The sequence below is a fragment of the Arvicanthis niloticus genome, chromosome 12, assembly GCF_011762505.2.
Source record: "Arvicanthis niloticus isolate mArvNil1 chromosome 12, mArvNil1.pat.X, whole genome shotgun sequence".
NCBI classification, from domain to species: domain Eukaryota; kingdom Metazoa; phylum Chordata; class Mammalia; order Rodentia; family Muridae; genus Arvicanthis; species Arvicanthis niloticus.
Genome location: NC_047669.1, coordinates 67,480,881 through 67,506,116, shown reverse-complemented (window position 1 = coordinate 67,506,116; position 25,236 = coordinate 67,480,881). Strand labels below are relative to the sequence as shown.

The 25,236-nt window shown below is 38.9% G+C and overlaps 1 long non-coding RNA gene across 1 annotated transcript in view; it reads right to left on the bottom strand.

Annotated features, from left to right (window-relative positions):
* The window catches only part of LOC143434025 (uncharacterized), a 43,723-nt gene that overhangs the window by 5,521 nt on the left and 12,966 nt on the right, over positions 1-25,236 (bottom strand). The window contains exon 2 of the long non-coding RNA XR_013103170.1: positions 2,967-3,044. This is a non-coding gene — a long non-coding RNA (uncharacterized LOC143434025). The remainder of the gene's footprint in view (positions 1-2,966; positions 3,045-25,236) is intronic.

Genomic DNA, 25,236 nt, shown 5'->3' with positions numbered 1-25,236 from the left:
ATCAAAAACCTTAACTTAATCATAACTGAAAGGCTTCTTTGTCAGAGGTAACATTTGAAAAAAAAATAAGAGCCAAGTATCTATGTGGAACTTATCTCCTCCTCTCTATCCCTGTCTCTTCACACTCGCACACGCACACACACACATGAATATATTCACTGGCAAATAATTTTTCTCTTTTTTACATGTTGAACACAAGTGTTAATATTATAACAGTTACCAAATAGCTCTCAGGTTTTCATCATTAAGACCTACATATTGGGACAAGTTTTTTAAAAAAAATCACTCTAGCTTTGTTAATTACAATGAAACATTTATCTAAAGTCTCCATAATAAAGGCCTCATGAATATTATCTAAATTTCATTCCAGCAACATGCCAGGCAGACAGTGTAGCTGTTAGGAATTTTTGTGATAACAAATACATTGTAAAGTACAAGCTTTCGAAATAAAAGAAGGTGACTTAGTAAAATGTTCTAAGTAACTCCGATTGGCTGATAACTTTTGATATGGAAGAAAATGTAAATGAGAATCTAATTCTTTACTGGAGATTGAGTTGCCAAGTTGCAAGGACGTAGATAAGTAATTATTACTGGCTCTTCACTAACATGATAATGTAAAGGAATATAGAATTCTCTTATTTGGCTTCCCATTTCAATGTGTTTCTATGTCTATTATTTTAAAATATCACTTAAAGCGTAAAGGAAAATGCCAGAAGTGCACATTATACACATACATGTATTGCATTTAATTATTAGCGTAGTCATGACTTTTCTCATTGCTTTGATCAAGTATCTGACCAGATTCAACTCGATGGAGAAAAAAAGAGGTTTATGTTGGCCTGAGTGTCAAGGGACTGTGGCAGTGGACAGAAAGGAGAGGTGAGTTCAGGTCACTTTCTTCTTTTCAGTCTGTCTGGGACCTCAGCCCTTGGCATAGTACTGCCTAAACTCAGGGTGGGTATTCCCAACTCAGTTAACCCAGTCTAGAAATTCCCTCACAAGCATGTCCAGTGGTTTGTATCCACAGCAGTTCTGAATCCTATCAAGCTGAAAAAAATTGACACAAATTAAGATCCATTAGTTCCCAAGCAAAATGACAGTTTCATTGAAACTTTGAATGTGTCTTAATGATTTTCCCTGTCCTAATTCTTGGAATTTTGTTATTCTTTATGCCAGTGCTTACAATATTAGATCGGTTTTGTCTGTAACTCCAAGAGCTAAGGACACCTAAAGAACTACATGTGTCTAAGTGGGTTTATTTCACGCTTTTACTGTCTTTTCTAAGCACCGCTTAACTAGTCACTGAAATGATCTTTAATTTTACCCCTAATTCTTGTCTAGCCATTGAAATATCAATATCAAAGAGGCTTCCCCCAAAACAATATCTCTCCAGATTTTAGCAAGATCCATTGTTTATATTATGATTAATGGGTGTGTGTGTATGTTTGTGCATGCACGCCCATGCAAATGGTCTCCTTTGGCAGGCTGGTGGTTGTGTATTCCCAAAGCTTCATTTCCTGTGGTCCTAGCACTTGCTTTAAACGGGAAGGATATCCCCATCTGAAAATGGCACTCTTTTCTCTCAGGTATCCTCAGAAGGGCTCTGCCTACACTTTCTTCTCTGGCAACCATCACTGCCCAGCCGGCAGATCAGGTTTCCTTATTTCTCCCTTTCTGTTCCTCTTGCCTTTGCTGGCTGTGTCACAACTCTGTGGGTGGTCTGCTGTCATCACACTGTGCCCCTGTCCCAATTAGCAGGCCTGAGCTGTTGCCAACACAGCAGGCTGTGTGCTGTTAAACTGCCCCGTGGTGTGACCTCATGGCTCGCCAGGCAGCATCTGGATGGTATGTGGTGTCTAGACCGCCGTTTGTTGGGACTGCGTGGTAGGTGAAGGGCATGGAGTGGGATGTTCCTCACAGCTTTGTTTTAGGTCAGAAAAACACTCGTGAGAAAATTAACATGTGGGGCCAACTTATCCATCTCTATTCTCAGGGAGGAGCATTATGGGACCTGACACATACCAGCCACGGATATTTGTTGAACTGGCAAACGTTTGTAGCAATTCTGCTTTTCCTTTGTGATCACAAAATCTAGAATAATGTTTAGTCCAGGCACATGACTGCTCATAGGAGAAGAATTCTGGATCTCAATCTTCCTCTTCTATATTTCAGCACTGTGACATTGACTGAGTTTATGAAGACCCTTTGCCTCGGTTTCCTACTCTGTTAAAAAGGTCCATTAGTGGCCTGATTTGTATGTTTGGGGCCTTGACAAGTCCTTAACATATAACTAAGAGGCAAGGTTAAAGCTTAAAAAAATAATGCATTTTTGTTTGTTTTTGAGACAGAAACTCATGTGGCCCAGAACGGTCTTGAAATCATTGGGTAAGTAAAGATGGCCTCAGACTTGTGAATCTTCTGTAACTAGCTCCCACGGGCTGGGATTACAGGCCTGTGCCACCGTAGCCAGTCTGTGAGATTCTAGAGACAGAACCAGATCTCATCCATGCCAGGCAAGCTCCCTACGAACTGAGCAACATTCCAGCCTAACACTGTACATTTTCAAAATCATAGTTCTTTTTATCTACAAGCTTCTACTCAGCCTGACCACTTTTATAATTTTCCCACTCTTGGGCTTTTTTAGCATGGCTCATTGGGTTGGTGGGATGGCTCAGTGGTCAAGAGCACCAACTGCTCTTCAGGAGGTCTTGAGTTCAAATCCCAGCAACCATACAGTGGCTCACAACTGATGACCTCATATGGGTGTATGAAGACAGCTACGTTGTACTTGGGGCTGGAGCGAGCGGGGCCAGAGCAAGAGGGAGAAGGGAAGGTGGAAAACTTAGCCCACTCACCAAGTAAAAAACAAACAAACAAACAAAAATAACATGGATCATTATGTCATTATGTCAAACACCTATTTCTCAACATTGCAGGTAAGCAAATTTAGTAAAAAATGGACTTACCTTCCTGTACCCCAGATCTTAAACTGGCCGTAGTACAATCTTTGCAAAGACAGAGACTCCCAACAGTAGTCCTGGGGCCTTTATCAAGAAAGAGGAGAGGTGAGAGAGAGTTCTAAATCTTCCCTCTAAGCCTCTTCATTAAGTGTTTGACACACACACCTAAGGAACCGCACACCACAACCTTGAGTTGTTATTGCCAGAAAGCAATAGAGTGAGAAATGAAAACAGGAATCAGTTTGACACAAAAATTCCCTAGAATTGAATGTGATTCTGGGTTCTATGTCTGCAGGTCATACAGTGAAGTGGTATGTCCTCAGAGAGGGAGAAGAATACAGATGTGGCCTGTTTTCAGAGAGAGAAGGAAGGAACCTGCTGGAAGAACCCTGGCAGACCTCGATGACTTTGACCCAAGAGAAAATGGGTGAGATTGGAATCATGTCATCAGTTTGTTCATCGCTCTTAGCCAGTGGCTAAAGAAATTTCCTGAGGAAAATGATGGAACCTCCTTTCTCCCTGCGTTTATCATAACAGGTGATCATGAGAAAGAAATCTCTGAAGGAACAGTTAAATGAGTTGTTTTCTTGTATTGAAACACACCTCTACACACACACACACACACACACACACACAAAGAGAGAGAGAGAGACAGAGACAGAGAGAGAGACAGAGACAGAGAGAGAGACAGAGAGACAGAGAGACAGAGTCAGAGACAGAAAGAGGAGAGAAGATACACATACAGAGATAGACAGAGACAAGAGACAAGAGACACACAGAAACAGAGAGCAGAAAGAGACAGTAAAAGATCTATTTTGTCTACTATTTGCACAGGAGTTTGGTTTTAATGCATTAATTAGATATGTAAAAAAAAACTCAGGAAAAGTTAATGAGCAATAGGAAACTCCTTTGGCCTCCTGTCTTCTATGTCTTCTTTGTTTTATTTAACCAGATGGTCCCACTTCACTTCCTGAGTCCAACATAGTCCAGAGTATAGCATTGTCATACCCTATAATATACTGTCTTGGTGAATCCATATCCAGATGATGGAAAATTTTACCATTAACTGCACTGTTTTCTAATATGGAAGTAAAACAGATAAATTTACATTATCGTTAAATAAACTTCCTTATGTAACCACTAGATGGCACTTTAAACCCACAATCAGCTGCCAGTAAAACTAATATTTTATTTTTATTCGGACATTTTTACTGTTTGAGAAAGGATGAAGTATAAGAGAATATTATGTCTTTAAAATATTAATTTTAAATAAAATATACCAAAGTATACTTGAGTGATAATTTTTAAAACATGAGCAAAAAAAAAAAAAAATCTTAATGGCCAAACTGTGATTCCAGACTATTCAGACTATTTAATGCACCAAACAAAAGATTTATGTAAGCCTACATTTTGAAGTAGACTAACATGTGAAATGCAGAGGCTTAAAATGAAGCAGGAAGTCTAGATTTTTCTATTGCACTCCACTTGGCTTCTAAGAAACAGAATTCATGTCTCCTTGGACCTATGTTTTCACAATTTTTTAAAACTCAAACTCAGCCTCGTGATTCCATTTGCTTAAATAATGTCTTTAAATTGTAGTTCACACAAACCAGAAAACCATTTCCCAGCCAAAGGTTTATATAAAGGTCTACATCTAACCTGTGCTGTTGTTGATTACATGAAAGCAAATTACAATGTATGCTGGCCAACCTCAAAGCCATGAGTACCAAGTCTCCCACACATGAGGAGAGATGATTAGTAAGAAATGTCTGTTTCCACAAAAAACCAACATCAGCATTGATAATGTGAGTTGGCGAGCGCTCAGTTACAGGAAGATCTTAATAACCTCAAACGTAGTTCCCAGTCCCAGGAGCACAGGGAGAGAACACTGGCTCCAGGGACCACATTTTGCAAGATGCAGCCAATCATACTGTCTATCTCTTGGTAAAATCTAACCACTGTTACTATCAAGAATGTCCTAGGTAGAGCAGATTTCATCTTCAACAGGCTTTACAAGAAGGGTCAGGGAAAGTGAGGAGTAACTCTTCTCAAAAAGCCTATTGAAGAGGGGAAGTCTCCTTCCCATCTCCCCAATGCAGCACTCAGATATCTCTACCTCCATCTTGCCCTTCAAGAGAACTGTGATTCTCTGGGGATCGACAGCCTTATCTACAGCTAAGCAGAGCATCAGACCACAAAGTATCTGCTTCACGGTGAGGTGGAGGCAAAAGAAAAGCAAATAAGGAGAAGCTCATTAAACTCAGCCAGGACTTGCCAAGCTCTGAAGACCAGGACAAGTGCAGGCTCTTTGATGCCACCTAGTGCTGACAACTATATCAGATCTTTGTAGCACTGCTTCCCAAGTTACCCTCAGGAATGCTAACCTTGATCTCAAATCCTGGCCCTGGTAAAACAGATAGCCATTCTCTGTGTAGTAGATGGAACCATAGGCATCTAACAGGAAAGATGGTTTGTGGGAGAAAAATGTGCAGATGCCACCTGCATTTACATGTGTTTTCCACAAGAACCCTGTAGAACAAACGGCCCACTTTATCACCAGTACCATCTTTCTTCCTGTATCATAATCATACAGGAAGGAATAGTGGGAAGAGATGGGTCTTTAATGCACTTATGTTTTGTAGCTTTGAAATCATATAATGATGGTGTTGTTTGCTCAGAGCTCCCTGATGGAGCCCTGCTAGGCCCTAAAAGCATTGCATAGTCAGTCTCCAGGTTGTTGGCTCCATAGGAGAAATTCCCTTCTCAACCTAGGAGAACAGTGGGAAACATGAGCACACAAGCATTTTTTCTTTTCTCATGTTTCACTTCAACTCTCTGATTTACTTTTCCAGAGTTGCAGTAAGGAAGCACTATAAACACAGTGGCTTAAAGCACAAAATGGAGCCTGAAGACAGAGTGAAAAAAAAATCAAAATGTCTATAGAATCTCAATCCCTTTGGTGCCTGCCTTCTCCCAGCTCTGGTGGGGCTGTCACTCCTCTGACCTTTGGCATGCAGCTACATCTTTCCTGTCATGCCTGTGTGCTGGGTGGCATTCTATTGATATTTCTGTTTTCAAATGGTTTGCCCTCTTATAAGGGTCACTAAAATGAAGTATATGTAGTGTCCTGACCCTCACGTGATTGCACATGTGAATACCTTGTTTCCAAAGAAGGTCATTTTCTCAGAGACAAAGGGAGAGACATCAACATATCTCTGTAGAGAACAGAGCTCACTACCCTTCTATCATCATAGCTGTTTGCTAAGAAGAATTTAAGACAAAGGAAGAATCTTACAAAGTCAGAGTTTTATTACAATGCATTATGTCAATTCTCAAAGCGATTTAGTGCCACTTTACTGACTTCCATCTCTAATGATGTCTCAGAGACACACAGATCCATATAGCTATCCACATAGTTACCCCATGCTTGCCAGCCAAGAAGCCTACAAGACATAGTCTAGCCAAGAACTCTCCACAAAGGAATAAATCTCTCTTCTACTACACAGTTTCCCCAAGCACAGACATGTACACAAACACATACACACATACACACACACTGTACTGGCTAGTTTTGTGTCAACTTGACATAAGCTGGAGTTATCACAGAGAAAGGACCTTCAGTTGAGAAAATGCCTCCATGAGATCCAGCTATAAGGCATTTTCTCAATTAGTGATCAAGAGGAAAGGGTCCACTGTGGGTGGTACCATTTCTGGGCTAGTAGTCCTGGGTTCTATATGAAAGTAAGCTGAGAAAGCCAGAGGAAACAAGCCAGTAAGTAACATCTCTCCATTGCCTCTGCATCAGCTCCTGCTTCTTAACCTGCTTGAGTTCCAGTCCTGACTTCCTTTTGTGATAAACAGCAATGTGAAAGTGTAAGCTGAATAAACCCTTTCTTCCCCAACTTGCTTCTTGGTCATGATGTTTGTGCAGGAATAGAACCCTGACTAAGGTACACACACACACACACACACACACACACACACACACACACATACACACATACACACAAGAAAGAGAATAATGCACACACACTAAATATTAGAGTAATCCTATGAATACAAATCAAGTAACAGACATGTATGAGATCCACTTGATTTTCCCCTTATGAAATATCACCTCAGTTACTGCTTTTTTCTTTCTTAACAATAACAGTTCTTCCAATATTGAGAACTTAGGGCATTCTAAATGGTTCATTTCACTTAATATTTCTGGATGAGGTTACTTTTAAATAAAATACATGAAAGAAGTTTAAGAGTTTAATATTTGTATCAAAGTAGAAGGCAAATGTGTTGGGCTATCATCAAAATGAATAAATAAATTTATTTTATTTACCATCTTAGTCACAAGTTCTTAGAAAACATCAATATTGTTTATGAAGAAGGCAATAAAGTAGATTTTCTTTAGGGGTGTTATGGCAGATAGATATGAGCTGACTTGGTAAATACTAGGGAATGAGAAATGGCAGTATAAAGAGAAAAAGCAAGAGAAAGAGCTGAAGCAAAAAGAAACAAGCCTAGGTAAGAGTTCCAGAAACAGTAGCCAACAGCAGTCCTCAACTGGTACCCAGCTCTACCTCCACTACCCCTACAGTAACTGCTAGAGTGGTGTCTTCTCCTCCTGGACATGGGGGCTACAAAATCAGCAGACTGGAGAGGCTTAGCTTTTTCAAAACCTATTTTAATTATGGTTCTTAAATACATAAATGTCTCTTCTAGCCCATCACCCACCAAAGGTAGGGGAAAAGAATGGTTAATAGGAAACACGGGTTGTGGACCTATGTAAAAATAGTTCTTTGGAGGGAAATTTTGATCTTCATTGTCAGTAGTTCAGTCCACTAGAAAAATACCTAATATGAATCAGTAGTAGTAGCAGCTTGATCCAGAAGAAACCACAAGGCTCTGTCAACCATCATGAGTCTGTGGAAGTAGCAAGAAGCACCTGAAATGCCAACATAAGTCCTTTGCTGTGTTTCTCTCGATGAAGTCATGACTGATCAGTGAAGAAAGCAAGGCTAACTAATTCAAGACCATTGTCAGAGAAGACCAGCCTCAGCTAAGCCAAAAGATGAGCAGCAAACTGTTGCAAGGTGAACCAATACAAGAGCATTGTCCACTGTGTGTTGAGTTATATTTATACTCTTTCCAAATAACACTTGTCCTCTTAAGCATCCACTCCAGCAAAACATCACAACTTCCAGAAAAACACCACGGGTCTGTTCTCAGCAAAACATCCTCTCATGTGTCTGCTTTAGCAAAACATTCTCTCATAAGAGAGTTTCCAAAAAAGTATCAGATAATACAACTGAGTCCTCAGTGAAATCAGAAATTCCCAGAAGTGCTTACTAACAGAAGCTATTCCCTGAGAGGCTCTGCCAGTGCCAGACCAATACAGATGTGGATGTACATAGCCAAACATTGGACTGACTGCAGGGACTCCAATAGGGAAGTTAGTGCAAGGACTGTAGGAGATGAAGGGGTTTGCTACCCCATAGGAAGAACAACAATATCAACCAACCAAAGTCCCCAAAGCTCCTAGGGACTAAACCACCAACTATAGAGTACACAGGGGGTACCCATGATCCAGCTGGATATGTAGCAGAGGATTGCCTTATGTGGTATCACTGGGAGGGGAGCTTAGTGGTCCTGTGAAGGCTTGATGATCCAGGATAGGGGAATGCTAGGCTGTTGAGGCAGGAGTGGGTGGGCAAGTTGGGGGAGTACCCTCACAGAGGTAGGGGTAAGGAGGAGGGAATAGGGGTATTGTGGAGAAGAAACTGGGAAGTGGAATAACATTTTAAATGTAAATAAATAAAATAACCAATAAAAAATGGGGAAAAAAAAGAAATTTTCATCTCACTCTAGAGATATGTCAGGGGCTGGATACACTGAATGGAAGGAAAAATGACCAGAACAGCAAAGGTTCAACGTGTAGAATCAAACATGTCCTCTAGGAACACAAAACTTATATTTCACACTGGGTTAGTAGATTTCAAAAGGGAAGAAGACATAGGATTCAATAAACAGCACACACTAATCCTCAGCTTATATCTTGAGTACAAAGTGTTTATGTGACTATTATACTACCTAATTGTTATATACTCATATTCTTGTATGTTCTGTTTCTTGGACAACGTAGTAGAGGGTTTAAGAAAGGAAGATGGGTATGGTTACACAGAAGGCATGGAAGGGATTTGTTCTTGGCGTTTGTTAGATGTTCAATCACTGTGACTCACTGTTAAGATAGAAGTTTTAAACACTAAATGCTTCCAATATTCAAAAACCACAGAGATCATTTTTTGCACTGGTTAATGGATTTGTAGGCTTACAAGTAGACAGTTTATATGGAGCAAGATAATGTTAGTTGAGGAATGATGAAATGATGAGAGTTTTGGCATCATGTGACACAAGACTCAGCCTTCAAGCCCAGACCATCAGCAATTGTAGACATGAGAAAGACAAGTTCTCAGAGCTCAGTTCTCTGTCACATACAATTATGGAGTCAAATTAGCTAATTTTTGTGAAGATTTAGTATCATTATTTTTTCAATGTCAGTATAATAAATATTAATTTTTATTGCACTCCATGTGGGAGAAATTCTCAGCTAGAAAGAGTTCCTGCTGATAGAATGCTGGATAAATCACCTTGAACTGTGCACTTTTCATAGTACATAAACAGTTGCTTTCTGTAGAAAACAAGTTATATTGGATAATAAATTGAAAGGCAAATTGTAGGTGGAATATTTTATTTGTACTTAATATACACGGCTCATACTTATTCCAAACCAACAAATTTAGCACAGGGCACATATTTTAATGAAACTTTATAACCATAGGAGCAAAATGGAAAAAAGATTGAATGTGTGTTTACGGAATATCACCCCAGTTCCTAAGCAACAAGACATTGTTCCAACAGAAACAAAGGTCGATAATTACAGATATGGGTATATTTGGCCTTCTGTGTCTAAGGAATCATCAAGAAATAGAATCCTAAAGTCATCTTTGCATGTAGGAAAAGTAGAAGCAGTTTAATATTCCCTATGACTAGGACACCTGAGGGTTTCAACATTCACAGTTGGCAGCAGTTCATAGACCAGAATTCATGGTTCTTGTCCAAGCTTCTTGTTTTTGGAGTAATATGTTCAGCATGTCTTACTCTGGTTTGGCATTCAGGGTTCAATGAAAAGGAAAATGAGAACAGATATCTATCACCCACTTATCAACTTAGATCTCAGTCCTGTTTCTAGGAAATGTCCTGGGATGAAGTCCTCTGCAGTGATGACTACCTGGTGTGTCAAAGGATGTCCCCTGTGCTGAACTCTATAAGAACCTGGTATCAGAGCTGATGGAGCTTCAGTCAGTGATGACTGAATGAATCGGAATCTAAATTCTTCAACCCAGAACACTAAGACTGCTATTATTCTTTAGAGTGTAGTTCTTTTCTCTACTAATATAAAAAGGCAAAAGCAAGAGCTAGGAAAAGTATTTCTTACTATTGTGAATAAATTTAAAAGATGGAAGAGAATTTTCATCTGTCATTAAACTCTTACAATTTCAGAAACTAAAACGTATTAATACTTAAGTAAAATGTTTGGGGCTGATAGCAGCGTTGGGAACCTGATGCATTCTACACTGGCAGTGAAGAGTTCTCATGATGAAGTCAGGATGGAGATGATTTCATTAAAATTAAAAGCACTAAAGGAAACAATAACATTCTTCAAACTCAATGGAAGCAACAAACTAAGTATCCTCATTTGAGAAAACTACCTCATGTTATGTCAGTAAATTAAAATTAATTAGGAAATTTGAATATACATATTGGCTCTCCCCTAACCATTCTACTCATGATAGAAATGCTTTGGAAAGCTTACAGGACTATTTATTGCAGCATGTTCCCTTCAGCACAACAAACCTGATAACAGTCTAACAGCAACTGAAGGGATGATGGGTAAACAAACTAAAGTAATACAGATCTGTAAATAGAAGAAAATGAGAAAACTAGAGATGCATGTGTCAGTGGTAAAGGTCTGTAAATCATAGTAAATGAAAAATAAATCAAGCTATAGGAAGAAATCATTCATATGGGTTTAAGAATTATCAAGTATTCCTCCATTTTATATATTAATATATGATAGCAAGCTATGTGTACAAGTTCGGAACATCATGAAAACTTTTGTAAGGGAGGAGTGGAATGGGACTGAGGGATTATAAGAAGAGCTTGTGCATACATTTATACACACACACACACACACACACACACACACACACACCTATAAGTACATAAGAATAAAAGAATAATAGGTTGTCAATTTGAGTGGGGAATGGGAGGAGTTCTAGAAGTTACCTCAGAAGGGCAGGAGGGAGGAAAAGAAATGGGGGAAGTAATGTAACTCTATTTATATTAAAATGTATTTAATGAAAGCTTACATTAACATTATCAATCATTTTCTTCAAAATATTGAGATTTGACCAAAAGTGACTGAAAAATTTACATGTGTTCATTATGTTATTCACCACATTTTCTTAAAGCCTGAAGTATATACTAATAGCAACAACAAAAAGTCAAATTGAATAAAAGTGCTTGGAGGACTGAGGATGCAGACAATGCTGAGACAGAACTGGCTGTAATAGTGGAGAAAGTTTGCACCAACCTACTAGCCTGCTAGCAAACTTCTTATTTTAAATTTATTTTTCCTAATTGGCTTTAGGGTAGGATTTTTTTTTCAAAGAAAACTATCAAGCAGACTGATATTTGATAATCACTCACAGACATGTCAACCTGATCTGGGCAATCTGTCAATTCAAGATGTGATGGTCATTAAGGATGTCACAAAAGACTGGATTCAAAGCACATAAAAAAGTTTGATTCTTAGTAGGAAATAAAATGAAGGAATCAAGCATCCTGCCAAAGTCCTGATAAGTTTTGCTATGTACATAGTTATCTTTGTGAGGTATACTGAGAACATAAATATACAGAAATAATTGTATTGCAAGACAGGGTGGTACATATCTGTAATTCTATCACTTAGAAGACAGAGGCAGGAAGGTTGATGAGAATTCAAAGCCAGACTGATGTCTACAGTAAGTTCTAGGCAAGCCTGGCATAATATGTAACACTTTATTTTAACTTTCCCATGCAAAAGTAATTGTTTTAACACAAAATATGATTTATATGTACATATTATAACTCTTAAAAGATTTGTACTAGAACATGAAAGGTAGGCATATAGGTCTATATAGTGATCTCAAAGTTCGGAAAACAAGTCTTAGGAAAGAATTATAGCAAATTGCTTCGCTCCAGCACTGATCTACTGGTGCTCAAGGAAAACCGGCTACAAAATCCTTATGAATATCATAATCTGAGGATGTTCGTAAGTCACTTATTTAAAATGCTATGATATTTACACATAAAATATGTTCATCTTTCCAGATAATGCAAATCATACCTAGTATCCTGGCTAGCATCAGCTGTCAATTTGATGCAACTTAGAATTATCTGAGGCATTTTCAATTGACAGATTGCCCAGGTCAGATTGGTATCCGACTATGTCTGGGAAGGATCATCTTGCTTATTCATTGATTTGGAGAACCCAGACCACTGTGGGCAGCAACCTCCCTAGGCTGTGTCAGAAAGTGAGCTGGGGGGGAGGGGGGTGAGCCAGAGAATGATCCAGTAATCAGCATTGCTCCATGGTCTCTGCTTCATTTCCTGCTCAAGTTCCTACTGTGATTTCTCTCAAGATGGATTGGTACTTGGAAGTGTAAATCAAATAATCCCTTTCCTCCCCTAAATTGCTTTTAATCAGAATGTTACATCACAACAATAGGAAAGCCAACTAGAGCATTAGAGTTCATGACAATGCTTGATACCATCTAGACTATACTAAAATCATGGTTCTATTGTATTGATTAGGAATAGTGGCAGGAAGAATAGTACGCATGCTCAGTCAAATGAGACTTCCCCAGTAGGATTTCTTTCTGTGGTTGATTAACTCTGTGGATGCAGAACCACGGGTGTGGAAGACTGACCACACTTAGAATTTTATTGTTGTGAAATGTCAATGTATAAAAAGTTGTACCAAAAAAAATTATGAACCTCAAGTAACTTCCTGCTTGTTTTGTCCCCTGATGAGCATGAAAGACAGTGTCTCTGTTGCAAGCACAGCTGATGCTGATGAACAAGAGTGTGGCCAAAGACGCCACCTTGTCATGATTTCACTGTCATTTGTTCTGGAAGACCTTTTTCCTTACAGATAATTCAGTAATTTCAATCCCATTACTCCTTAAGTAGGAATATGTTCACACTAAGTGGTCATAGCTTTATTATCATGTGTATGAGTCAGTTCTCTAGCATATATTACTTTTCTCAGAAATATTATCTAATAATCCCACCATTTCACAGCTCATTAACACCTGTACAGGAAATGAGCATAGTGAAATTGAATGGAGAAAGAAATTCAAATTAAAAAAATCATATTATCTTGCAATCAATTTTGCTAATGTTAAATACATGGAGGAACAATGCTTTGGGATGGAGTTTGAAAATCTTAAAAGATGCCATCCATATTCCTTGCATAACCCATCATTTAGACATCATAAAGATCAGCTACCAAAAACCACAGGCGGAACAGAGAGGTATAACACTTGCTCTACAACTTATGTCAGGTAAGCAAAATAATATCCAAAGATGTCTACATTGTAATGCCTAGCCTATAAATGTGTGTGTGTGTATGTCTGTGTTTGTTTGCATGTTCATGTGTGGAGAGAGAGAGAGAGAGAGAGAGAGAGAGAGAGAGAGAGAGAGAGAGAGAGAGAGAGAGAGAGGGAGGCATGAGAATCTTGAATGAATGGCATAACTGGGGGAGTACACTGTATTCACAGGAGTCTTTGCGAAGGGAAGCAGAAAAAACACATGCAGAGTAGATGCCATGGATGAATCAAAGAACATAGAGGATATGGGACCATGATCCAAAACATGTGGATGGTTTTAAGGATTTCCCAGAGAGCTGGCTCAGCAGATAAAAGCACTATGAAACACCCTGGTAGCCTGGGTTTGACCTCACATTAAAAAGCAGAGTGTGAGGAGGACTGGTATCTGTAACCCTAACAGAATTGTTTCAGGTATTGCAGAAGGTAGTTTGAGGGCAGAAGATCAAAAAACAAAACAAACAAAAACCAAAAGAAAGCCTTTCTTAAAAGGTAGAGAAGCACTCACACCTGAAAACTTGACATCTAACCTCCACGCACATGTGCTTCTGCACACCATACACAGACAGATAGACAGACAGACAGACAGACAGACACACACACACACACACACACACACACACACACACACACCCCAGACAGAGTAAAACAAACATTTCCCCAAAAGCTGTTGCCTGTATGTGGGATATGTTGTAGCTGGAGGAATACTCAGGGAGCCACACCCACTCAGAGGAAAACGGAAAGAGGATGGGGGAAGGATTGTGGGAGGAGGTGACCTGGAGCTGGGCAGTGAGCAGAATGTAAAGTGAATAAGTAAAAAATTAAATAAAATTTAAAAATATAAATTATAGGCTGGATAATGATAGTAACTATGTGATTTCATCTTGTGTAGTAGCCCTAAATGTGTTTATTTTGCTAAACAAATATATTAAATTGACTCCTAATGACTTTACATTATATTCATAGATTAATTCATTCCTCAACTTTCATCAGAGAAAGTTCTATAGCGAGTATATTAACACAAAGGCCTACGCTGGCCAAGGTACCAACAATAAGAAGCTCGGGAATGATTAACCCCAAATGGGACATCTTCACAGCTCCTCCTCCCAAGGCTCAGGGACCATTGGGAAGGAGGTAGCAGTGGGGGAAAAAAACATGTTAAAGTCAGAAATGGTTGTGGATAATGATAAGAAAACAGTGTCTTCCAGACACATCCAGACACCTTCAAATACAAACTCACTCAGGTGAGACAGCATGCACAAGACTGGTATAAGCCCAAGTCAAACCAACTCCAGGAGCGAGAGGGGAGATGGATGCAAAGACCAAGCCCTATTCAAGGAGCTATTGGCAAATAACTGTGGCAAGAGGGAGAGTCTGCTTTCTCTGAGTATAACTTCCCACGCATCAGCCATGATTTAAAAGGAGAACACAAAGTTGGGTGGGTAGGCTAAGGTAGTAGATGTGAAAGGAAGTGAACACAATGTTCTACAAAATTCTCAAATGACTAAGTAAAGCAAAAGAGAAAGAAGGGTTAAAAAATACAGAGGCAAAGAAAAATTCTCAATAAAGGTGTCTTCAGGAGTCTTCTACACTGGGATATGCCTTGCTTTCTACAGCACTTCTTTGAAGAGATCACATCTGTGCTCTCAGGCATGGATTGTCTCTCTTTCTGGGCACAGTGCTCATGCAACCCTCATTCTTTAAACTCCATTGAAATATCTTTGTTAAACCCAAATTCTGCTTCATTTTTTTTTAAAAGGCAAACAATGCAAAGGCAATGGAACAGATGTGTCTTTGTAGCTTACAGAAGGAATACAGCTGCAAGATCTAATTTAGAGTCCTTTTCCAATTAATTAAATTCATTTGTAGTCGATTTCACCAAGTACACAGTGCGCACAGGCCATTCTAGTCCTGACCTCACTACAACTCCCATCCACTTTCTTCTCCCTACAAATCTCTCTCTCATGTTCCTTTTGTTCTGTAACCCCCTGGGGACCTTGGTGTAACCATGATATCCACTGGTGCCTGATGGGCTCAGCAGTGTGCATTCAACTAAGCATAGCGATGTCGCCTCTTCCAGAGTCTATCCATAGCTTATAGTTCACAAGTAAAGGTAGGGTCTTTGCTACCCCACCTTACCTGTAATGGTTTATGTCAACTTGACACAAGGTAAAGTCATTTGGGAAGAGGGATTCTCCATTGAGAAAATACCTCCATTAGATTTGCCTGTAGGCAAGTCTGTATTTCCTTAATAAGTGATTGATATCTGGGGGTCCAGCTTATTGATATCACTGTTACCCCTGGGCAGACGGTCCTGGGTGGTATAAAAAAAATCACGCTGAGTTAAATCATGGGGAACAAGCCAGTAATCAGGGCTACTCCATGGCTTCTGCTTCACTGCCATGTTCTTGCCTTGACTTTCCTCTGTAATGGATGTGACCTAAAAGTTGAAAGCTGAAATAAAATCTTTCTTTCCCAGTTTGCTTTTGGTCATGGTGTTTTATCACAGCAATTGGGGACTCTCACTAAGACATCATCTGTGACCTATTGTTGACAAGACCAGATTTCTGCGGAACCAGTGCGAGTTGCTATGATATAATAATTGTAATACTTGTAACATGGCTAAAGAATGAATGTCATTTTGCATCTATATACTTTATCTTTCACCCCTTATTTCCTGTCCTCCCCCCAATATTCCCAGAGTTTTAGAGTAAGTATCTTCTTCAGGACTGGATACATAGCTGTGGCTTATCCTCTTCAGTCTGGGCAGCAGTGAACTTCTGTATTTCATTGCAGTTCATTATAGGAAAGGGTTCTCTGATGAAGTCTGAAAGCCACTTATTTTCTATGTGTATAAGCATATACATAAGCACAGCATTTATATTTAGAAATTAATTTAATAGTGGGTCACATCAGTTTACTATGGTGGTTTGAATAGGTGTGGTCCCCATAGACTCACGCGTTTGAATTCTTGGTCCATAGGAAATGGCATCATTAGGAGGAGTCTTGCTGCAGTAGATGTGTCTTTGTTGGAGAAAGTGTGTTAGTGTATGAGGTGGATTTTGAGGTTTCTGCAGCTCAAAACCATGCCTAGTGGCTTATAGTGTCACCTCCTGCAGTCTGCCAATCAAACATAGAAATCTCAGCTCCTTCCTCAGCACCATGTCCGACTGCATGCTCCCATGCTTTCCTCCATGAAGACAATGGACTAAACCTCTGAAACTGTCAACCAGCTCCCAATTAAATGTTTTCATTTATAAAAGTTGTTGTGGTTGTGGTGTCTCTTTGCAGCAATAAAACCCTAAGACTTGTTACATGCTAATAATAAGTTCCCTGCTTGGCCCTATGACAACCCTGGACCTCAGATGTTAGTGGAGTTTATAATACCAGGCCAGGTCCTCCCTAACAGCACACTAATACAACAGTCTCAAAATATAATTAGAGGGCACTGGTTACCCCCACCACAGTCAAGCCACTATTAAACAGGTAAGTGTATATTTCTTAGAAGACTGTGCTTTTGGTTTATAAGGTTCCTAGTTGTGCTACAAGACAGTAAATGTTTGCTAGTTTAAGCCACAAAACTTCACTGTTTAATAACAACAGGAAGGCAGTGATCCACATGTAAACACTGTAGGAGGACTATGCCATTTTCTCAATACCTCTTATAGCTAATATTTTTCCTATTATTCTTTGTGATTTCTTTACAGGTTTTGTAATTTTGTCATTATTCAATTCTAAGCATTGTACAGAAATGAACTTTCTGTTCTGCTGTCCTCATGCCTTTAATTAGAGAATCTGGAAAGAAGGCAAATTATTTTTTTAAAAGGCTGAAAATTCCCCAGTCTCAGAAATTTAAAAACAACAACAACAAAAAAAAAAAAAAAAAAAATCAAATCATTTGCAATTCCTGTAAGATTGCCCCATGTGAGGAGTGACAGCTTCCAGTGAGCAACTAAGAAACTAGTAATACTGACTTTTGATTTTGCAGAAAGGCTGGCTGCTGTTCTTGCAAGACAGTCAAAGCCTCAGGAGCACCATGCTTTCCAAAGGCAGAGTACACAGCATGCATGGTCCCATTTGGTTTTTTTTCCCCCCCTTTGGATTCCCAAAAGGCACTGGATACTGTAAGAAGTCTCGGTTTAAAATATAAACAATCCTGGGCCTTATTTTGTTGCTGTTTTTTACTGGGAAATGCTAAATTGAACATGCAAAATGGTATGATTGCTTTTCTTAATTGCTCCAGCACATTCAGAACACAGCATTCAAATTTTCTGCAGAGGTTTCCCAGTGCTTTGAAGTTAAAGCAAGTGCATGAGAAGAAACTGAAATTAGACCACAGAAAGAGAATTTTGCTTTAACAAAACTACACACACACACACACACACACGATTTTGTAACTGAAATGTCCTGCTTCATTGAGCTGAGCCTCTAAGACTCCTGTCATTAACAAGCCAGCCCTCCCTCAATGTCATGATTGTCCTGTCCAGAATTCTCAGCATACAAAGTTGAGAGGCTTGGGAAATTTCTAAGTAGCTTCCCTATCAATCATCAAGTTTTCAGAGAAGCATGACAAACAATTCAGCTAAGTTTAAATTGGTTGAGAGGAGAAATAAATATCATGTGCTGCTAACATTGCAGATTATAAACTTTAAAAGACAATGCCCTAGAAAAAAAATTGCTATTCACCCATGTCATGTATTCAACCTCATTTCTTCCTGAGTCTTTAAATTGCTTTCTACACACACACACACACACACACACACACACACACACACACACACACACACACAAAGTTAGAAAAGAAAGCCTGTTTTATGTGAATATAAAACAAGGGACCAAATAAAATATTCATAATGCCAAGCTTGCGTCCTTCAATACATGCTCTTTCTAGAATACCAAATATAATGAAGACTCCAATTAGAACGAGATTCAGTGGGGTCTTTTTAATCCATTCATATTTTACATTACCTGTGTGCCTGTGTGCTATATATAGCTGCCCTTTCCTCACATAACCTTCAGCTGTCTTGGATGCATTTTAAAGCTTCCTTCCCAACTGCTTAAAGCCTTTTAGTGTTAAATAAGCCCTCCCTGACATTTACAAGGCATACCATTTACAAGCACGCACTTCTGTCTTCATGTTTATTCTCCATCCATTGCAATAAAATGTGATGTTTAATGCTTTATTGATTATCACTGCAGTAACAAGTGACACTTTTAATGGGTGATTTTCTCTTCGGGCCTTCATCCTGATACATGTAAAATAATCATGTATATTTTATGTTTAAAAATGTGAAATTCCACGGAATGGTAAGCCTAAGGCACTTACTTTCTTTACTTTATAAAATATATAATACCATCAAATATAAAATTGCATCAAATATAAAATGGCATATTATAATAAAAAATAAAAATAAATGAAAATGAAAATATTAAGGTGAACAATAAACTGCCTCTTCTCAGATAGTGGTTGCTTGTTTGTATGGGTGGTTAAGACATTTTTCCACTAGTACTGAAATCATTAAAAATTTACAACTTCTTAAATTAACATATACAATCTGTTTATATGCAGACCATAAGAGTTGTGGGGATCAATGGATTCTGTCTAGTTTTAAACAATTCCTTCCATGAGGGGACAGAGAACAAGAGCTAAATAATTATATCTTTGTAGTTTAGAAATTAGACATATGTCTTATAATTATAAGTTTTTATTCATTTTTACTAGATAATTTCTTTGTCATCATAATTAAACAAGGTGAAGGGCTTTGGGGCTTAATATATTCATGTTAAATAAATTCAAGAAGCTGAAAACCCAATAAAAGTTTTATCTGTATGCCGCATATAATACTGTGATTGTCCAGTCAGTCAAAAAAGAGACTTACGAGTCAATCTTTTAATGTTCACTCAGCTCCTAGCATGGTGATTATGCTTTGAATCCCAGCACTCAGAATTCAGAAGCTAGTAGAATTTTATGACTTCATGACCAGCATGGTCTATGTCACAAGTTCTAGGCTACCAGGAGCTACACAGTTGGAACATTTTCTGCTGTTTCAGAGAGGAGTTCTGTTCCTAGCTCCTGTGTGATGGGTCACAGTCATTTATAACTCCAGTTACACAGGATCCAAAATCCTACCCCAGCCTTTAATGGTTCCAGGCATGCATATGATATACAGACAGGCAGGCAAAAATTCATATATGCAAAAAAAAATCTTTAAAAAAAGTTCACTCATTTTTGTTTTACTTCATATCTTTCAGTATAAAATTATAAAATCCATTAGCCTTAAAGAAAACAGCTCAAGCCTTATTAGGAAACTCTACATGCCCCTTCAACCTGTACTCCCTTGTGTCTTAGACTGCAAATATTATCTTTAGTTTTTTCAATTTTCAAGTCATGATTTCTAAAAGAGAGTACAAATTCTACTGTGAGGGCTGGGACACTATTGCCATATCAGCTACTGACTCTTCAGCTAATGATTCATTACTGTCTTCTAACTTGACAGCTGGTTGAGGACAGCTTCATGGATAACAGGGCCCAGGAGAGCAGAGAGAAGTATACAGAACAGCAGCTCCATCTAGAAATGACACATATCAAAGGCATGGCCACATGAGGACTCTACCCAGAAGCAAGCTGGCATATGAGAGAATATTCAGAAGAGAAAGAGGAAGAGGAGGGAGATGACTGAAGAGAGGATGGAGGGCAGATGGCAGCATGAAGTGTCCCTATTAGCCAGTCCCACACACTGTGAGATCAGTCCCGTTACTGATGCTGTAACAGAAAACTGAGTGCCAAATGCTAAAAATGATGAAAATGGCAGCACAGTCACAGGCCAAATCATTCAATCCGTGTTCACACTGAGTATATCACTAAAGTGCTATATATTTTTTTTTTTATTTGGAAGCTCCAAGAAATATGCGGACTCATATATGTATCATCAAGACTACACTGGAATGAATTGTAGTGATTTAAAATGTTAGGTTCTGATTTTAGAATTCACTCAATTTCCTTATTTAAATTCAGTATTCCTGCATTGCTTATAAAGTGAACATCATGAAGAAAGCCTGTTTATAAATGCCATTTTTAAGGAAAATCAATAACCATTATATGCTTTCTGCCATCCTTGGCTCTCTGAGAAGATATGAATATATTCATATAACAGGTGTTGTGTGAATCTAAAACCCCAGGAAGGAGATTGAATAAAAGAATTTTCAGAATCTGAACCAAATAAGAGAAAATGATATCAGCTCTACCACACAAATGCCTGTTATAACAATACATCTCATTATTTCTCCAGTTGGCTGTAAGTAGAGTATTGCCTATAGACAACAATCTTATATACTGTTCAGTAAACATACAGTGACTATATTGTTTGAAGAGCCCATGTTGGGTACTGCACTCAACAGTAAATGACAAAGGAATAATTCCTGATGTGGGAGGGTAGACTACAGTGGGGTAGATGGTTACAGAGACAAAAGAGCCCAGCATCAACTCATCATATAGCATTCTGAAGCAAGCAGGAAAAACAGAAGCTTAAAGAGTGAACAACAATTGGCTAAACAGTTGTGTTAGCCACATTCTCTGGAGGACCGGACTGAGAAAATGAATGCATTTAAAATGATTTTGTTAGATTATCTCGTTGAATGTGGTCTGAATAATCCCAACAATGGCTGGCTCACACTAGAGAAGCCAAAAACCCAGTATTTGCTCAATCTTTAAATATGGATGGTGTATCAATCCCAACCTGGCACAAATGGCCTGAAGGATTCCTGGAGAGGAATTATTATCAGTCTATGTTAGAGCCCCAAAGAACCTAGAATCAGCATCCGCAGCTGTAGCAACCAGGTAGATGAACTTGCCAAGTAGAGTGAAGGCAAGCAGGCAAAATTAAAGCTTCCTTCTTCCAGACAGTGCCGCCCACCTTTAAGGTAGGTCATCCCACTTCAAATAATCTGGGCAAGAAAATCCTTCACAAGGAGCTGGAAGTGTTTACACTCTCATGGGAAGAACCAGAACCCCCAGAGCTCCAAAGGACTAAATCACCAACCAAAGTGTACATATGGAGGGACCCATGGCTCTAGATGCATATGTAGCAGAGGATGGCCTTTTCTGGCATCAGTGGGTAGGAGGGCCCTTAGTCCTGTGAAGGCTTGATGCCTCAGTGTAGGAGAATGCTAGGGCCGTGAGGTGGGAGTGGATGGGTGGGTGGGGGAACATCCTCATAGAAGCAAGGGAGAGGGATAATGGGATAGGGAGCTTGTGGAGGTGAAACCAGAAATGGAAATAACATTTGAAATGTAAATAAATAAAATAACCAATTAAAAAAGAAAGAAAGAAAAAACCCTTCTAGTCTGGGCCCAGGAACAGAGATCCTGAGAGGCAGCTCTGTCCCCAATCTCACAGAACCCAGAGGAAGCTGGCATCCCAGGAGCTCTAACCTGGGCAGTATCTTAGATGAAGGAATTGAACAAAACCATCCAGGTCATAAAAATGGAAGTACAAACAAAAAAGAAATCACAAAGGGAGACTATCCTGGAGATAGAAAACCTAGGAAAGAAATCAGGAATCATAGACACAAGCATCACCAACAGAATACAAGAGATAGAAGAGAAAATCTCAGGTGCAGAAAATACCATAGAAAATATTGACACAACTGTCAAAGAAAATGCAAAATGCAAAAAGTTCATAACACAAAACATCCAGGAAATCCAGGACACAATGAGAAGACCAAACCTAAGGATAATAAATATAGATGAGAGTGAAGATTCCCAACTTAAAGGGCCAATAAATATCTTCAACAAAATTATAGAAGAAAACTTCCCTAATCTAAAGAACGAGATGCCCATAAACATACAAGAAGCCTATAGAATGACAAATAGACTAGGCCATAAAAGAAATACCTCCTATCACATAATAATCAAAACACCAAATGCATAAAACAAAGAAATAATACTAAATGCAGTAAGGGAAAATGGCCAAGTAACATATAAAGGCAGACCTATCAGAATTACACCAGACTTCTCACCAGTTACTATAAAAGCTAGAAGATGCTGGACAGATGTCATACAGACCCTAAGAGAACACAAATGCCAGCCCAGGCTACTATACTCAGCAAAACTCTCAGTTACCATAGATGGAGAAACCAAGATAATCCACAGAAAAACCAAATTTACGCAATATCTTTCCACATACCCAGCTCTACAAAGGATAATAGCAGGAAAGCTCCAATACAAGAAGGGAAATTATACCCTAGAAAGAGCAAGAAAGTAATCTTCTTCCAATAAATCCAAAAAAAGATAGCCAGACAAAGATAATTCCATCTCTAATTGCAAAAATAACTAGAAGCAACAATCACTGTTTCTTAATATCTCTTAACTTCAATGGACTCGATTCCCCAATTAAAAGACATAGGCTTAAGGAATGGATATGTAAACAGGACCCAGCATTTTGCTGCATACAGGAAACCCACTTCAGTGACTAAGACAGACTCTACCTTAGAGTAAAAGGCTGAAAAACAAATTTTCAAGCAAATGGTCCTAAGAAACAAGCTGGAGTAGCCACTCTAAAATCTCCAGCCCAAGAACACAAAGGGAGGGACTCATGGCTCCACCTGTATAGGTAGTTGAGGGTGGCTTTGCCTGGCATCAGTGGAAGTGGACAGCCTTGGTGCCTGAAAGTTTGGATTCTCTAGTGTTGGGGAATCGAGAGCAGGGAGGTGGGAATGGGAGGATGGTGGGAGCACACCCTCATAGTAATAGGAGAAAGGGAGATGGGGTAAAAGGTTTTGGGGGGAAATGGGAGAGGAGATAACATTGAAAGGTAAATGAATAAAATATCCAATTTAAAAAAAAAACAGATAATGAGTTTGTCAATTGTAGTTGAGCAGTTGAGACTTTTTGTCAACGATTTATTATGGTGATTTTTTATAATCCTCAAGGACAAGGTATTGTGGAAGAAGCCCATGGATCTTAGATTGGTGAGACATACTGTTGCTGAGACAAAGAATGATGTTGACCTGTGAGCTTGCTAAGTGCCCTGACAAGGGTGACTAGAGAGCATTATTGGACATTCGTTCCTGACCCACCTTTGCTTGACTATATCCCAGATGGGACAAGCTACCTTGCCCCAAGTTTTTAGACCTTGTGGGATAGAGAATCAAAAAGATAAACTATGACTCTTTTATTCTTATTAAAGGCACCCAGCTATTAGGACTCAATAATGTACTAGTCTATAAATCAATCCAATATGGGAAATGACAGTCTACTTTTGGAAGACTGGATCTAGACTTTGTCAGGAACATATTTATATATTTATATAGTCAGGAAACTATCTGAAGCTTGCTATTATGTTAGGACAGCAAGAGACAATGTTGGGACAGGATTTGGATTTCAAACAAGGGTTAGTAAATGTTTTAAGGCACTTTTAATTGCCAAGCTAAAATTGGTTTTGTCTCTTCTACAGCATTTATTGTACGTTGCATTTACTGTATAATTTCCAATGATGTTAGTATGTTGAAACCTGGTATGTCTGTTATGGAGGGGTCTATCAACCAGCTCTTGTCTCACTGTCCTGTGTATTAGAAAACCTTGATTCTCTGAAAAAAACTTGAAAGTGCTGGAAGAAGTGAATTAGGCTTTAAGCAGAAGCAAGAAGGTAGCAGGCTTGATTATTGCTGGTATAACAGCTTTAATTCCATTAATTGCTAGCACCACTGCTTCTGCAATAGCATTGACACAAGGAGTTAAGACAACTCTTTTTGTTAACCATCTAGCAAAAGAAAATGTAACTAATGTATTGAGTGTACAAAAGGATTTATATAAGTATCTGGAAAAACGAATGATGTTTTATAATCCATTCAAATTATCTGAAGGAGGTTCAGGGTTCAAGAGTTAGGAGCCATCCCAAGTGTCATGACAAATATTATTGGAGTAGTATTACTTCAAAATTCACAATGATTGTTGTTATAATTAGAAAACAGTTTAAAGACACCTGTAGGCTATTTGGCATAATCCTAACACCTCTCTGGCTGCATAATGAGATTATAAATTTAAACAATGCTGCTCTGTTGACCTTTGATGCTGCAGATAATCCTGATAAAATTATCCACGATCTTAACTCAGTATTTCTATTTTGGACAAACCTCAGGAATGGCATATATAGCTTGTTCAGGTTAGCCATTCTTGTCCTGGGAATACTTTTATTCCTGCCCATCGTGTCATAGCTAATGTTTAACAACATCAACATATCCAACATGTTGGCAGCCAAAGTACATGGCTTAAACCTGAAAATGGACCCCCAGGCAAAGTTATTAAATTAACAGGTTGGCAAGCCAAGGATGGGTAAGATTCTGCACAGAGCCTTACCAACCTAAGACAGAAATGCATTGCCATTGATAATGCATATTCAATGACTGGTAAGGAAGGTATTCTTGTCAGAACGACCTAAGACAGACTCACTCTTGTTAACAAAATAAAAAAGGGGGAGAGGTGGAGAGCCTTTGGGGCTGCTTGGCAAGAAGCTGACATGGGCCAAGGACAAGGAAAGGGGCTGTTTGACAGGAATATGGCATTGGCCAAGGACA